General features: G+C 43.2%; 1 protein-coding gene across 3 annotated transcripts in view; it reads right to left on the bottom strand.

The window, feature by feature from the left end:
- The window catches only part of Mtfr1 (mitochondrial fission regulator 1), a 35,850-nt gene extending 21,960 nt beyond the window's left edge, over positions 1-13,890 (bottom strand). Inside the window, exons 1-2 of one of the 3 annotated variants that reach the window (XM_087625339.1) lie at positions 12,329-12,378; positions 11,204-11,329 (exon numbers count right to left, since the gene is read on the bottom strand). The gene's annotated coding sequence lies outside the window, so the exon portion shown is untranslated. 3 annotated transcript variants of the gene reach the window in all.
- Between the last annotated feature and the right edge of the window lie 623 nt (positions 13,891-14,513).

Genomic DNA, 14,513 nt, shown 5'->3' with positions numbered 1-14,513 from the left:
TATCTGTAAAGAGGAGTTTTTCAGCCTCCTAACATGGGTGCAGGAAACTGAACTCAGTTCTCTGGAAAGCAGCAAGTGTACCTCCCAGCTGAGCTCTTTCCAACTCTGGCTCTGAACCTGTGACTCTTGGTCACTTAGGACATGCAAGCCAGTGCTGCAGTTCAGCTTGACTTTCACTAAGCCTTCACTCCACGCCCTTCCCTGAAAGTAATTCTGCACACTTGACTGTCAATGATGGTGCTGCCAAATGCTTGTAAGAGTCTGACTCTCACACAGATGCTGCCACTCTCAGAAAGACATCAACAGGTCAGACAAGCACAGGCACATGCTTGTCATCCCTAAATCCATAGGAGGGCAAAAGATCAGTCAAGCCCCCCCCACCCCCCCCCCGCACCCTGCCCCCCCCCACCGGCAGCACGGTGAGTGTGAGTTCTGCCTAGGCTACATGAGACAAAAAGGGCAAAACTACAGGGAAGAGGATATGGCTGATAGGAGGTGTCAGCAGAGCTCCAGGGCCCCTGGACACCGGTGGTTCTACTTCTTGGCACAGATACTCGTGTGCTGACTTTGTAAAAATTCACCAAGATGTTTACAAACTTTTCTGGAGTGTAAGTTATACTTCAAGTAAACTTTTTAAAATATAGCCTTGTTTTGTTGGTTGTTTGAGGCAGGGTCTGTAGGGGAGGTTGGACAGGAATCAGTACAGGACACACCTAGACACCAACTTTATTACCATGGAGGGGCAATTAGGAGGAGGATGCCTCTGAATCAGGCAAAGGCAGACAGTAAGCAGCAGTGACAAGTGTTTCGGCAGGAGTGGTTTTTAAGGGGAAAAAGGGGGTAGGGTAGTCTGTGTTAGGGTGAGTTATTAAGTCTTGATTGGACAGATTAGCCAAATAAGAACATTGGTGTTTTGTCTCAGGAAAGTCAGTGGCCAAAAGATGGAATAGCCCTTGGGGGCTAGCTTTAGACGTGTAATCTAACAGGAGAAGGAAAGGGGGAAAGGGCAAAACCTATCACCATGTTTGCCCTGATTGGGCCTGCAAAAGCAGGTTTCATTGTCTCTCTACGAAGCCATAGATGATGGCCTGGAACTCAGTTTGTAGAAACTCAGTATGTAGACCTGGTTGGTTCAATTCAGACATCTACCTGCCTCAGCCTCCCAAGTGCTGGGATTGAAGACATCATGGTCAGTCTGTGGCCAGCCTGGACTACATGAGACCCTGCCTCAGAAAAAGAGCAAAATTACACCACACCCAGCTAAAATACAGCCTCAGAACAAGTTACACAACAAAGAAGTTTTTGCTATACATACTCTGTACATACTTGGCAGTGCTTTTAAAGGTTATGAATAGACCACAGAATATTATAAAATAGTATGTATATATAGTTATATACTGACTTGAAGGTCCATTTACATTATATATTGTTACAAACATTATCATCTGAACATTATCATCTCATTTTTATAAAATTCCTCGACTTTTATTTTTCTTATACACAGAAAGACATATATCAAACTATTAAAGCTGACAAGAGTGGACAGAAACACTTTTCTCCCTCATATAGTCTTTACTATTTAGCCAAAGTATGTTTACTTTCTTACTTAAAACCAAGATTTAGGCAGAGACAGATGGAGCTCTTCAAGTATGAGGCCAGCCTGTTCTATAGACTGAGCTCCACAGGCCAGCCAGGAGTACATAGCAAGACATCACCTGAAACTGAAAACAACAGAAACACACAAAGCTTGGGATCTGTGGTGAGTTCCCATAACCCTGTTCCTGCAGGATGAAGCTTTGATAGGTCAGGGATTCAGGGTTACCTTCAGCTTCAGTCAATCTGAGGTCAAGATAAGATTCCCCATGCACACTTACACCAAATCTAGCGCTGAGGGCTGTAATATGCACAAAACCCCAGGTTCAGTCCTTAGTATCACCAGAAAGAAATCTAAAACCCAGTATTCAAGAAGCTGCAGCCGAAGGCTACACATACCCAGGCTGACTCTCACTCACAGAACCCTATAGCTGTTATCTGGACAGTTCTTTTTTCTTCACAGTATGAAAGGCTTCACAACACAACTGTACAGCTGCCCCCTGGCCTACTCAGCAATAATCTCCTAATCAGTCTTCACCCTCATATTCTTCCACCAAAAGCATCCAAGGGTCACTTCACTCTTAGATTTCCTAATTTCAGTTATTTCTTCTTTGAAATTCATAAATTCAACTTCCAACAATTTAATAAGCTTTTTTACACATCTCTATCCTAACTGCCCCCTCTACACTCTCCAGAATAGCTGTTTCAAACTTATCTATGCTATCTGCTATAGTTTGACTATGCCCTCCAATATTTTTGTGTTTTGTTTTGCGCCTTTCTGAAACAAGGTGTCTTGTAGCCCAGGTTGGCCTCATTCTCATTATGCTAGCAAAGATGGCTTTGATTTCCCTCTTCCTAAACAACAGAATTACAAGAGTACTTGTTGCTCTTGCAAAGGACCCAGGTTCTTGAGTTCAGTTCTCAGCACCCACATGGCAGCTCTAACAACCCCACCTATAACTCCAGCGTCACAGATCTGAGGCTCTTTTGGCCTCGGAGGGTATTGTATGCACATGGTGTACATAAAGGCACTCACACATAAAACAAGTATTTAAAAACCCAAACAAGCGTGATCCACCATGCCTGGGTCCCCACAACAATAGTGTTTATGATAGAAATCTAATCCCCAAATAGTAATAATCTGGACGGAAAGACTAACTTGTGTTCAATGAGAAAATCTGCTCTACTGAGTTTAAAGCTAGTGGAGGCTACACAACACTCAGTCTCAAACAAAGCAAAGCAAAACAAGAGGTGATCTGAGTACGAGGTCAGGTGGACAGAGAGGGTGTGTCAGTGCAGTTAGTTTCTGACTAGGAGAACCAGTTTAACACCTGTATGCACGCCATCTCCCCAGCCTCCCTCTCTTGCTGTTCCTTTCCCCCACCGGACAATGTGACTGTCCCAGGAGCAGGTGCCAAGGTGCTGCACTTCTTTCTCCAAAACAGCTAAATAAATCCTTCCTGGATGTTCTGTTAAAACAGCAGAAAGTGGGCTATCTCTTAAATCCACCTTCCTCTCCATTTCTCAGCAAACAGAGCAACACACTGGTAAGTCAACTGAGTAAAAACCCCACAGGGCCCTGCCACAGATTCATTTGTATTTGTGCAGCATTTACTGTACCCTTGGTCGCTCTTGTCCCTCATTCCAAACAAATGGTCAGTGTCCTCTACCCTGTCACTTCTTACAACACCAAAAACATCCCGCATAGCAAAAATCCCCTCTTCACCTTATTAGGTCCATCACTATTTTCTAGTTTCTCCCACCTGCATTTAAAACCTGAAATTGAAAACTTGCCTCCCAAATCTGTTGTCCATGTTCTTACTTGAGAAAATGGTATCACAGTTAGTCCATTTTTTTCTTTCATTTTCTGTAATCAAGTTGTCGTCACCAGATACCATCTCACTGTCTTTGTTCTTAGAAACCTTCACAACCATAAATAGACAGGTGTTCCCTCCTCCCATGCACTGTTACCCTAATTTGTTCTGATCTGGTCAGTTCTTTGTCGTCCTCTCTGCATCCTTCACAGTCTACACGTTGATAGTCATTAAAGTAACTCCAAAGTTTCAATATACTCTTCATCTTTCAATGTGTAGTCAATATTCTACTTACCAACTATCTCCTATACTAATTAGGTCTCACTAATGCTTTGTTTCAGCTTAGCTATGCCTCCTCCTCTAAGAAGTCCTTCCTGATCAACCAGAATTCAGAGCCTCCTGGGCATGTGGGCAGTGATGGCACACACCTTTGGTCCCAGCACACCAAAGGAGGAGGAGGGTGGATCCTGAGTTCAAGACCAGCCTGTTCTACAGAGTTCCCTTACAGCCAGGCCTACACAGAGAAACCCTGTTTTGAAAAAAACAAAACAAACAAACAAAAACCCTCCTGTGCATTAGCATATTAAAATAATATGCCCAAATTGTTTTCTTGTTCATCTGACTTAATCAGTTTGGATAGATACAATAGCTCAGCGTTTAGGACAGTGTGTAATAGCTGTTCAAATATTTAGTGGCTATCAAGACATATATATACTGGCAACCTCTAATCCCAGTATGTGGGAGGGTGACACAGGGGAATCAAGAGTCGAAGGAAATGGAAACAAGATGGCTCAGGGGTAAAGTGCCTACTGTCATGCCCAAAGACCCACACTGGATTCCCAGGACCCACACAATGGAAGGGAAAAATGTAATTAAAATTTTAAAAAAAGGGGGGGGGGGTTCAAGACCAGCTTGAATTAGACAGGGAGACCTACAAATACATGTTATATAAACATAAATGCATATATACACACTTATACATGTATGTGTATAATACATACATACATATATACATATCTATATGATGTTTGCTTCTATGAGTTAGGTAATATTCAAACTCTCCTCTCGCTTGAGCCAAATAAATTAGGTGGAAAAAGAAAAAAATAAAACTCCTGACCCTGAAACCACCAGAGATCTATTAAGAATGGGAAGGATAACCAAGTCAAGAGCTGGTTTACCAGGCACAAGAGCAAATTCCTTTAATTTCTGCACCTCAGAGGTAGAAGCAGGATGGTTGTGATTTCATGGACAGTTTGGGTGATATATAAAAACCTTTATAGGGCTAGAGAGATGGCTCAGCGGTTAAGAGCACTGACTGCTCTTCCAGAGGTCCTGAGTTCAATTCCCAGAAACCACATGGTTGCTCACAACCATCTGTAATGGGATCAGATGTCCTCTTCTGGTGTGTCTGAAGACAGCTACAGTGTACTCATATAAATAAAATAAATTTGATAAAATTTCTTTAAAAAAAAAACCTTTATAAAAACAAAAGCAAATAATAAATGAGAGTCTATTAAGTGTAAAAAAAATACAGTGTGCTGATGAAATTCATTAAGAAAATAGAAAAATACATTAGCACTATCAGGAATTAAGAAAAGACACTAGTACATTTCCTATAGATAAGAAAATCACAAAGAAAAAGGGCAAAACACTAAAACACTGAAAGGAGTTATGGTGGCTACCTTTGATTCAATCTGGGTAATTGACAGTTGTTTTCTGATATGCAAACTTTCTTTCCTTGGATGAATATTACATGAATGTTATGTTTTGTGATAGACTTACATATAATGTACGTTATACTTCATGTGATGGCTAATTTCCATCCAGCTTGAATTTTCCCCCTAACACTGATACACACATACATACATCATACATACACAAACACACACACATTCATGTATATAAATTTAAGTGTTCATATATGACAGCTAATCTTGTCAATCTGAATATAACCGGAATCAACTAGAACCCAGGCAGCTGGGTATACCTGTGAAGGATTTTCTTGGTTGGACATTTGAGGTGGAGACCCACCCTGTCATGGTTTGAATATGCTTGGCCCAGGCAGGGAGTGGCACTATTTGGAGTTATGGTCTTATTAGAGTAGGTGTGTCACTATGGGCATGACACATTCTAAGACCCTCATCCTAGCTTCCTGGAAGTCAGTATTCTGCTAGCAGCCTTCAGATGAAAATGTAGACCTCTCAGCTCCTCCTGTACCATGCCTGCCTGGATGCTGCCATGTTCCTGACTTGATGATAATGGACTGAACCTCTGAAACTCTAAGCCAGCCCCAATTAAACGTTGTCCTTTATAAGAGGTGGCTTGGTCTTGGTATCTATTCAGAGCAGTAAACCCTAAGACACACCCTACATGGGCCACACTTTCTATGTAGCAGCCTACATAAAGGTATGGAAGAAGGAAACGGTTTTGCCTGTTTGTGCTCACTCTCACTGTCCTATTGTTGGTGTATTCATTCACTGGTGCTACAACTTCTTTGGGATTCCAACGTAGACCAAAAAGACTGGCACCTCTCTAGGGGCTGCTGAGACATCCAGTCTCATGGACTAAACAGCTCCTTGTTGCTTCTATGAGGAGATAGTTATTGTTGGACTAATGGGATCATAGCCAATCCAATAAATCCAGCTTGGACTACAGAGTGAGTTCCAGGACATCCAGGGCTACACAGTGAATCCTTGTCTTGGGGGAAAAAAATAAAAAACAAAGACAAAAACAAACAAACAAACAAAAACCCAACAGGTTTCAAGCCGCATGTTACTTGTATATACAGTTTTAGGGCTGTTTAGTCTTAGATGACCAATTGTTGAGCTCTTCCCTGGCTGGATCTGACCTGAAAGCCTCCTCCCCTCAGGACTAGCTTCCCTGGTACCAGGAGGTGCCATATAAGTTTCCGAAGGAGAGAAGCAACCAACCATGTTACCCAGCTATGGTATAAACCACAACAATGACCAGTGTGGCAAGACAACCTTATGATACAATAGTGATTACCTTAGCAGTCTTATTGGATCTAAGATCCACTCAACAAGAGAAATCATGAATGGTAGAGAAACCTAGCCAGCTACCCAGGGCTGGTGAAGTCATGGATCTTAGAGAACCTACAACCACTTTATTAAGCCAGCATAATCCTACATAATCCTCCGCATAAACTACATTCTAAATTATTTATGCTTATGCCTACAGGTAAATATAGTTCTCATTCGTCACTGGCTTTGTTCTTTGAGGCAGGGTTTCTCATAGTCCTGAGCTATCTATCTGCCTAGGCTGGGTAGCCTGTGAGGCCTCGGAGTCCTCCTGTCTATCTCTCAGGAGCTCAGATTATAAATGTAGGCCACCATGCCCACCTTTTTACAAGGTTACAGGGATCTAAGAAATAGCATTAAAACAGGCTGCAGATTGTTTCCAACACTGTTGTTAGGTTCGGTCTGTTGCTGTATATTGTAATGCTACATTCTATACCTGAAGGTCCCCCATTTACAAGCTTTTGTTCTGTAAACCTTGTTCTTTGATTTAAAACTATTGGTTAAATAAAATTGGCTACAGCCAATTACTGGAGGGGTTAGAGGCAGGTGGGTTTAGAGTGACCTGGTTGTAGGAAGAGAGGAAGAACAAGGGAGAGCAGAGCTTTGAGGAAAGAGGAACCATGAGCACATGGCAAGGAGAAACAGTAAGTATCTGGGGTACACCGCTGGAGAGGTAGCCTACAGTTAGAAGAGTAGGTTAGGGCTTATGCCACAGTTACTGTCAAAGCCAAATAAAATAACCATAGTCTAAATCCCATTTATTTGTAAGCTGGTCATAAGCTTAAATTGGTTGTACTACATTTGTGTATGGATACACATGTTGAGCTAAGCATACTTTTTCCTAAAAACTCTGTGATGATGGTATACAGGCTAATTAACTAGGCTACTCTAATATACATTGTAAGGAACAACAAACTACTTTTTATGGGGAGGGGTGTAGCAATCAGTGAGAGAGAACCAAAAGTAAATGAGAATGAATAGAAATTAGAACCTATTCTTAGAACACTAAGACAATACATACTAACTCCTTCCATCAAAAAAAGACAATCTACATTTTGATGTCAAACACTAATGTAAATACTAGAAAAATTAAGTAACAACAACTGTTTAGTTCGAAGTTTGCTGTCTTTTGAGAATTTGTTTTCCTGTGCTTTTGTCCCTATATTCCAAAAGTTTGCTGATCTTTTCCTCAACAAAATGTGACCTTTTTTTTTTGGTTTGTCGTTGTTTACTTAATTTTTATGGATTTAACCATTTTGCCTACATGTATATGTACCACATACCTGCCCAGAAGCCAGAAGACATTGGATCCCCTGAACTAGAGTTACAGTTGTAAGCCATCATGTAGGTGCTGGGAACGGAAATGAGCTCTTACACAAGAAAGCAACAAGGCCTCATAACTGCTAAGCCATCTCTCCAGACCCCTGTTATTTGAATGACCTTAGAAGGCTGAGGTTGATGCTGCATATCTAGTATTTGATGTCTGAGGAAGATCCTGCAAGCTACATGACCAGCTTGGTTGTTTGTTAAAACTTATTTTATTTAGCAAGTATACTTGTATTTGCCAATATGCAGTATATTGATGGAGTGCCCCAGTAATCTCAGCACTTGGGAGAGGCAGGTGGACCCCTGTGAGTTCCAGGCAAGCCTTTTCTACACAGCAAGTTCCATGAAAACCAAAAGATCTATAAATTAAGAGACCAGAAGAGATCTTCCTACCACTCAGAGCTGGAACTATAAATGTACATGAGGGTACCCTATGCCCTGGGACCGGAGTTACAGTTGTTAGCTGCACATAGGTACTGGAAATGGAACCTGGGTCCTTTGGAAGAAAAGCCAATCCTCTTAACTGCTGAGCCATCTCTCCACCTCTACCCATGATCCCATGATGGCCTTTAACACCTGCTCCTCCTGCCTCTACCCACCATGAGCTGAAATAACCAGTGTGCCACCATACACAGCTTCAGACCTTGCCTCAAGAAAAATTTCAAAAACTAAACTTGAACGCTTTTGTCATTTTAATTAGCTTTAATTAGTTTTTTGTTGTCAAGAGAAGAAATTAAGGTCATGAAATTATTTAATGTAGATTAAACAAAATGCTGGGTCCTGGAACATAGTGAACACAGTAGATTGATTTCAGATTGTTCTAGGAATTTGTACCCATAAGTCAAATAATAAATCATTATTTTATAGTTATACCAAAATACTATGATGAATCAACCACACTAGTGAAGTACACTAGTGGTCACTTGTAATTTTTTTACAACTTTAATTTTTTTGAAACTTATTTTTAATGATGTTCCTTAACTGCTTTAATCTACCTTTTAGCCTACTATCCACCAGAGGGAGTGGGAAAGAAAAGATGGGGTGCGGGGTGGGGGTAGTAGACCTGTTTAGAAAGGTTCTTTGGAGCAATTCCTGTCTGTGTTGTCTGGAAATCAGCAGTTCAGTTCACAGGTCATCAGCTGGACAAGAATCACCAGTGGTGGCACTACCTAGCAGAGACAGCCAGGCTTTGGCTCAAGTCAGCAGGAAGGACCCCGAGGAACACCAGAAGTCCTCGGCTGTGCCTCTCAGGGAATCAAAAATCAGCAAAGACTAGAGACCCACTAGCACTGCACAGCTAGCTCTATAAGCAAGTCTAGTTCAGCCTCCGTGTCTTTGTCCGTTCAGTCCTAATTTACACCCTCCAAATATCACGTGTCCTCCATGTGCCTTCCCTCAGCACATGCATCTGTCTCAGCTGACATCACTCTGCCAATCAGCCTGATTCCACTGAAGCGGCAAGAAACTGCAACAACCACCAGAAATTAGTTCTATGGTGCATTTCTCTCTATAGAGTCCAAGAAATGCAGCACAACTACAGTGTAAGGCAGACCAATACATGCATGTCCTTAGCAAAGAATCCTTCACCCCATGTCCTTTTACACGCTTGCTTTACAGAACAACCTTCCACCTGTGTCCACTTCAGCTAAACGTTCCTTCTTTCATGTGTTTGCCTCAGCAAAACACCATTCAATCGACTTTTTAAAGAACCCTTAAGCTTCCACTTCAGTTACTAGACTTGCATTTCAATTTAAAGATTAGAGTGTTGGTACAAAGTTAACTTCACATTATGATAGACTTTTCTTAGCTTGTAAGCACTTTATAGTCAAGCTTGTTTGGATATAATTGCGATCCGATTTCTACTACCTTCTTTTTAAAAATAATACTTAATTTTTAAATACACACACACATATATATATATATAGTCAAGTAGACAATGTGGTAATTGGTTTTCTCATGACCATGGTTGTGTGCATGCATGCAGCCCAGTTTTAGGATCAGAAACAAGTGGATCCTGGTAGCTTGTAGGCCACGGTCAGCTAGCCCAGCTGAAATCTTGAGCTTCCATTTAGGCTTAATAAGAGACAGTCTCAAAAAGCATCGAGGAGAGCAATAGAGTAGATACTTGCTGGCCTCATCCAGCGTCACCAGTACTTGCACACATATCTGTATTGCTGTGACTTTTCAAGCAGGATAGAATACGTTTTCTGGGGTTGTTGTTGTGGTTGTTGTTGTTTTTGCTTTCCTCCTCCTCTTCTTGAGGCAGGTTCTCATTCTATAACCATCATACAGCTTCAACTCCCCAGTATACCGCCATTATATATTAACTATGAGTATTTACTATGGTAATCTCACTTTTAAAATAACAAAGATTACGTCTTACTATATAGCCCTGGCTGGCCTGGAACTCACTATATAAACCAGGCTAGTCTGGAACTCCAAGACATCTACCTGCCTCTGTTACCCAAGTACTGGGATTAAGTGTGTGCTACAGAACTTTTAGGGGTTGGGGATTGAAGATAGGGTTTCCTTGTATAGCCCTGACTGTCCCGGAACACTTTGTAAACCAGGCTGGCCTCAAACTCACAGAGTAATAGCCCAGGCTGTGCTCTAACCACAAAGTCAGACCCTGTCTTAAAAAAACATTTAAGTTTAAAACTCCTAGTTACACTGAAAATTTACAACTTATCTCACTGTGTTTCCTGGTTTGACTTAATGTTCTGACTGTCTTTTATATTTTAACAATTAGCTTATGCTAGTCAAATCCAGTTCCATAAACTACTGTTAAATGATAGCAAGTATCTGTACATTATTTGGTGACAATGAACTACTTGCAAGATATTATATTCTGGTTACTACTGCATAAACAGCAGTAAAGAGCGCCCCCTGCTGGCTGAGTTTAAACTATCTTTTACTAGCCACTCTGCTTTCAAGGGTGGGTGTATAAGAGGGTTAAGGGAGCCTGCTGCCAAGCATCATAGCCTGAGTTTGACCCCTGAGTCCTATATGGTGGAAGCGAACCAAGGCCCATGTTTTCCACACAAAACAATGTAACAAAAAATTAAAAATCGTTTTTAAAAAGGTAACAGAAATTGATTTCCACTTATACACAACAAACGTTGACTACCTCTATAAAGTATTTTCAAATTAAGAAGCAAAAGGCCTGCCACACCTTGTGGCATGTGCCTATAATACATGCATTTGGAAAAATAAGGTAGTAAAGGCATTTGAGACTAGTCTGGTCAACAAAGTGGCTAGCCTGAAATGCCCAGCAAGACCTTCTTTCGAAAGAAAGAGAGAGAGAGAGAGAGAGAGAGAGAGAGAGAGAGAGAGAGAGAGAGAGAGAGAGGGAAAGGAATTGGCACTGGGACTGGATATGTACATCTATTTATAATCTTAGCATTAAAGACATAGGCAAGGAGCCGCGCCTACTGTATACTTTTAATCCCATTACTCAGGAGGCAGAGGCAGGTGGAGCTCAGTGAGTTCAAGACCAGCCTGGTCTACATGAAGACTCCAGTACAGCCAAGTCAGGACAGTTACACAGAGAAACCCTGTCTAGAAAAAAACAAAATAACAGAAGTCAGCAAGGAGTCCCCTCAGGCTCAAGACCATCTTGGTCTATATATATCAACCTGCAAGCCAGCAAGGGCTCCATAGTGAGACCTCATCTCAAATCTAGAGGCGGGAGGGGGGTGGGGTGGACAAGATTAACTTTCATGTAACAAGACAGTAAATCGTATAAGTGCCGCGACTTCCTAGAGTAAGTCATTGTAATGTAAAACTGCTAGGAAAATGTGACTGGATTGTATAAAAAGATTATTCATGGAGTTGGGCGTGGTGACTGAGGCAGGAGGCTGACCTAGGTTCTAGGCAGTTCAACCTAACCTACATAGTGCATTCCACACAACTTTGTCTCAAAACGAAACAAAACAAAAAAGAAAATGCTAAATTCCCAAGTATCGTGAAATATTCCTTAATTTTTTTTCTGGGTGTAGTAAAACAAGCTTTAAACCCTGCACTTGGGAGGTGGGGGGAGGAGGATCAGAGAATTTCTATTGACCATCCTCAAGCACAAATTGAGGTGAACGCCAGAAGAGGTTACATCAGACCAATCACAAAACAAAACCATCAGGGGGAAAGGAAGGTTTGGTTAGTTTGACTGGGGATCTCAAAGTCTCCGTAGTCTGGCTACACGCAAACTGCGCACGGCTAAAAAGTTCAGAGCTGCGAGCCGAAAATGACAGGAACTTGGGGCCAGGTGGAACAGGTTGAACGCCCTGAGCTGCCCGGCTCGGCGCCCCAGCTGGGACCCAGCGAAGGCGCAACGCCGACGGCGGGGGATGGGAGCCAGGCCGGCGGCCCGCGGAGCTCAGCAAGCCAGGCGCGGGCGAGCCAGAGGGCTGTTCTCCGCTCGGGGCTCCGGCGGCCTCCCTGCCGAGCCGCGCCCCCTCCCCTCTCCAGTCCACAGCACGGCCTCCCGCCGCCGTCCAGCTCCGGGTGGTAGCCATTCCCCACCTCACCAACCGCTTTTCCGCGCCCCGACCCCCCGCTCACCTCAGCCGCGAAGCAGCCCTCACCTTCCCAGCTACTCAGCCTTCCAGATTGGCTGTCCCGGGACCTTATGCCAATCAGCCAATCCCCGCCCCTGGCCCGGCCCAAGCTGACCAGTGAGCGGCTTGCTGCGGCCCGGAGGCGGGTTCAGGAGCGGCGGGCCGAAGGCGTGTCTGCTCCTGGGCCGAGCCGGCTACCTTTCCCGGTCTCTGTGCGCACGCGCGGAGCCCAGTCGGAGGCATGTGCTTTATCGTGTGCTGCGCTTTGTCTTCGGCGCTTTTGCCTGGGGTACTTTGTTGGTAAACTTCGCCCCTTCTGGGTGTAGAAAGACTCACATTCCGTGTGAAGTCTCAAATGTGTGCCCGCTGAAAAGAGCCTAACGTAGCCTATGTCGATCCCTTCTCACCCCACGCTCTGTGAGGACTTGTTTCTGCCGGGACGATCTCTTGTTTCCAGCCTCACATCCGGGATGTATGTTCTGGAGGAGTGTAAGGCGCTGCTCAGAGGGAATGAAGACTTTCTTTTCCTGTCGTCAGTTACCTCACCTCAAAGTCTGCCTAATTGGTGCGCGTACTTTTTAATGAGAGCTATTCTAGATTTTAAATAACCTTGTCATGAAAATATGATCAGTCTGGGTCAAGTTAGCTATATGCAGCATGGTAGTGTGTGTGGGTGCGATAAAAAATGAATTGGAGGGAAAGCCTATCAGTATTACAAGAGGCCGCTCCTAGCTGGGCGTGGCGACTCATGCATGTAACCCCAGCAGTTTGAAGTTGGAGGCTGGAGGAGCCAGAGTTGAAGGCCAGCCTTCCCCACTGGAAAACCTATGTCCAACACAACCGGAAAAGAGTGGAGGAGTTGGGGCGGGAGGTGGGCAGTGACTGTTATACTTAGCCTCCTCTCTTACCCTGTCCGCTGGGCAGACATTGGAGCGCTGGTGTTCTTGCCCCAACGGCTTGAATTCCTTCGGACTACTGCTTTCAGTATTTCATCAAGAGCTTCAATTCAGTTACTCAACAACCGCTTATTGGGAGCCCACTATGACAGTACAAAGATTTTTTTTTTTAAGCTTTGAACCACACCCTGGGTGAGCCTGCCATATAGCAGGGAGATCAAAACAAGGTTAACATATGTGATCAAGTGTTGTAAGTACAAAAGGGCCTGACAGGCCATGACCACGGCTGGGGGAGGGAAGCCTGTCAGAACAATTCATGAAGGAGTTTTTGGTTTGAAGCTCGATGAAGAGACAAAAGCTGCTGAATTGGACTGATGGGGACCACAGACCAGGGCAACCATTCCTATCAATGGCCCGTTGTTTCTGAAATACTTGTAGGATTTACTGCTAAGCTAATAGGTACTTCGGGATTCCTGATCACTAGCTGTGTGACTCACAGGTGACTCTGCGGTGTGACACTACACAAGCCTAAATGATTGTCTGTTTAAGAAGAGTATCTGATAGCAGCCATCAGTTGAAGATGGCTTAAAATCTGTTTTTTGGTTTGTTTTTTTTTTTCTTTACAACTCCCCCTACTCCTTCCTTCCCTCCCACCTTGCTTTGCCCTCAGGTGCCCTGGAGTGACGCTGGACTTTTTGACAATCTAGATGAAGAAGTTATCACTTCTGAACAATTTCATCACAAATTATTGTTTCCCCAATAGTAGAGTCATTTCTAAGAATTATGACCAAGCTGTGTGCCATCTCGTTCAATACTGTGACACAAAGAGCCTATCAACATGGTGCCTGGTACCAAACCCTAGTGAAGGAAAAAGAGGGTTTGAAATATGTCCAGCCAGGAACCAATATAGAAAAAAGTCCTGCTTTTGAACTTTTAAGCTTCGCTTTTTGAAAGAAAGAAAAAAAATAAGTTTTACAGAAAAGTGTCAAGGGGTAGAAAAAAGGTCTGATGTTCCCTCACCCAGTGTTTCCTAATCGTATATTACTGTGATATACTTATGGAATTAGAATTCCGACACTCATACATTACTACTACTAATCTGGCTGATTTTATGTCAACTTCACACAAACGAGTTATCAGAGCAGAAGGAGCTTCAGATGAGAAATCAACAGTAAGATCCAGCTGTAAAGCATTTTTCTCAATTACTGATTAGTAGAGGAGGGCATAGCCCTCGGTACCATTCCAGGGCTGGTAATCCTGTGTTCATAAGACACCATGCAAAGCAAGCCAGTA

This window comes from Rattus norvegicus, chromosome 2 (assembly GCF_021556685.1).
Source record: "Rattus norvegicus strain SHRSP/BbbUtx chromosome 2, alternate assembly SHRSP_T2T, whole genome shotgun sequence".
In the NCBI taxonomy this organism is placed as follows: Eukaryota; Metazoa; Chordata; class Mammalia; order Rodentia; family Muridae; genus Rattus; species Rattus norvegicus.
The sequence above is the reverse complement of the archived record's forward strand: the minus strand, read 5'-3'. Positions and strand labels throughout refer to the sequence as shown.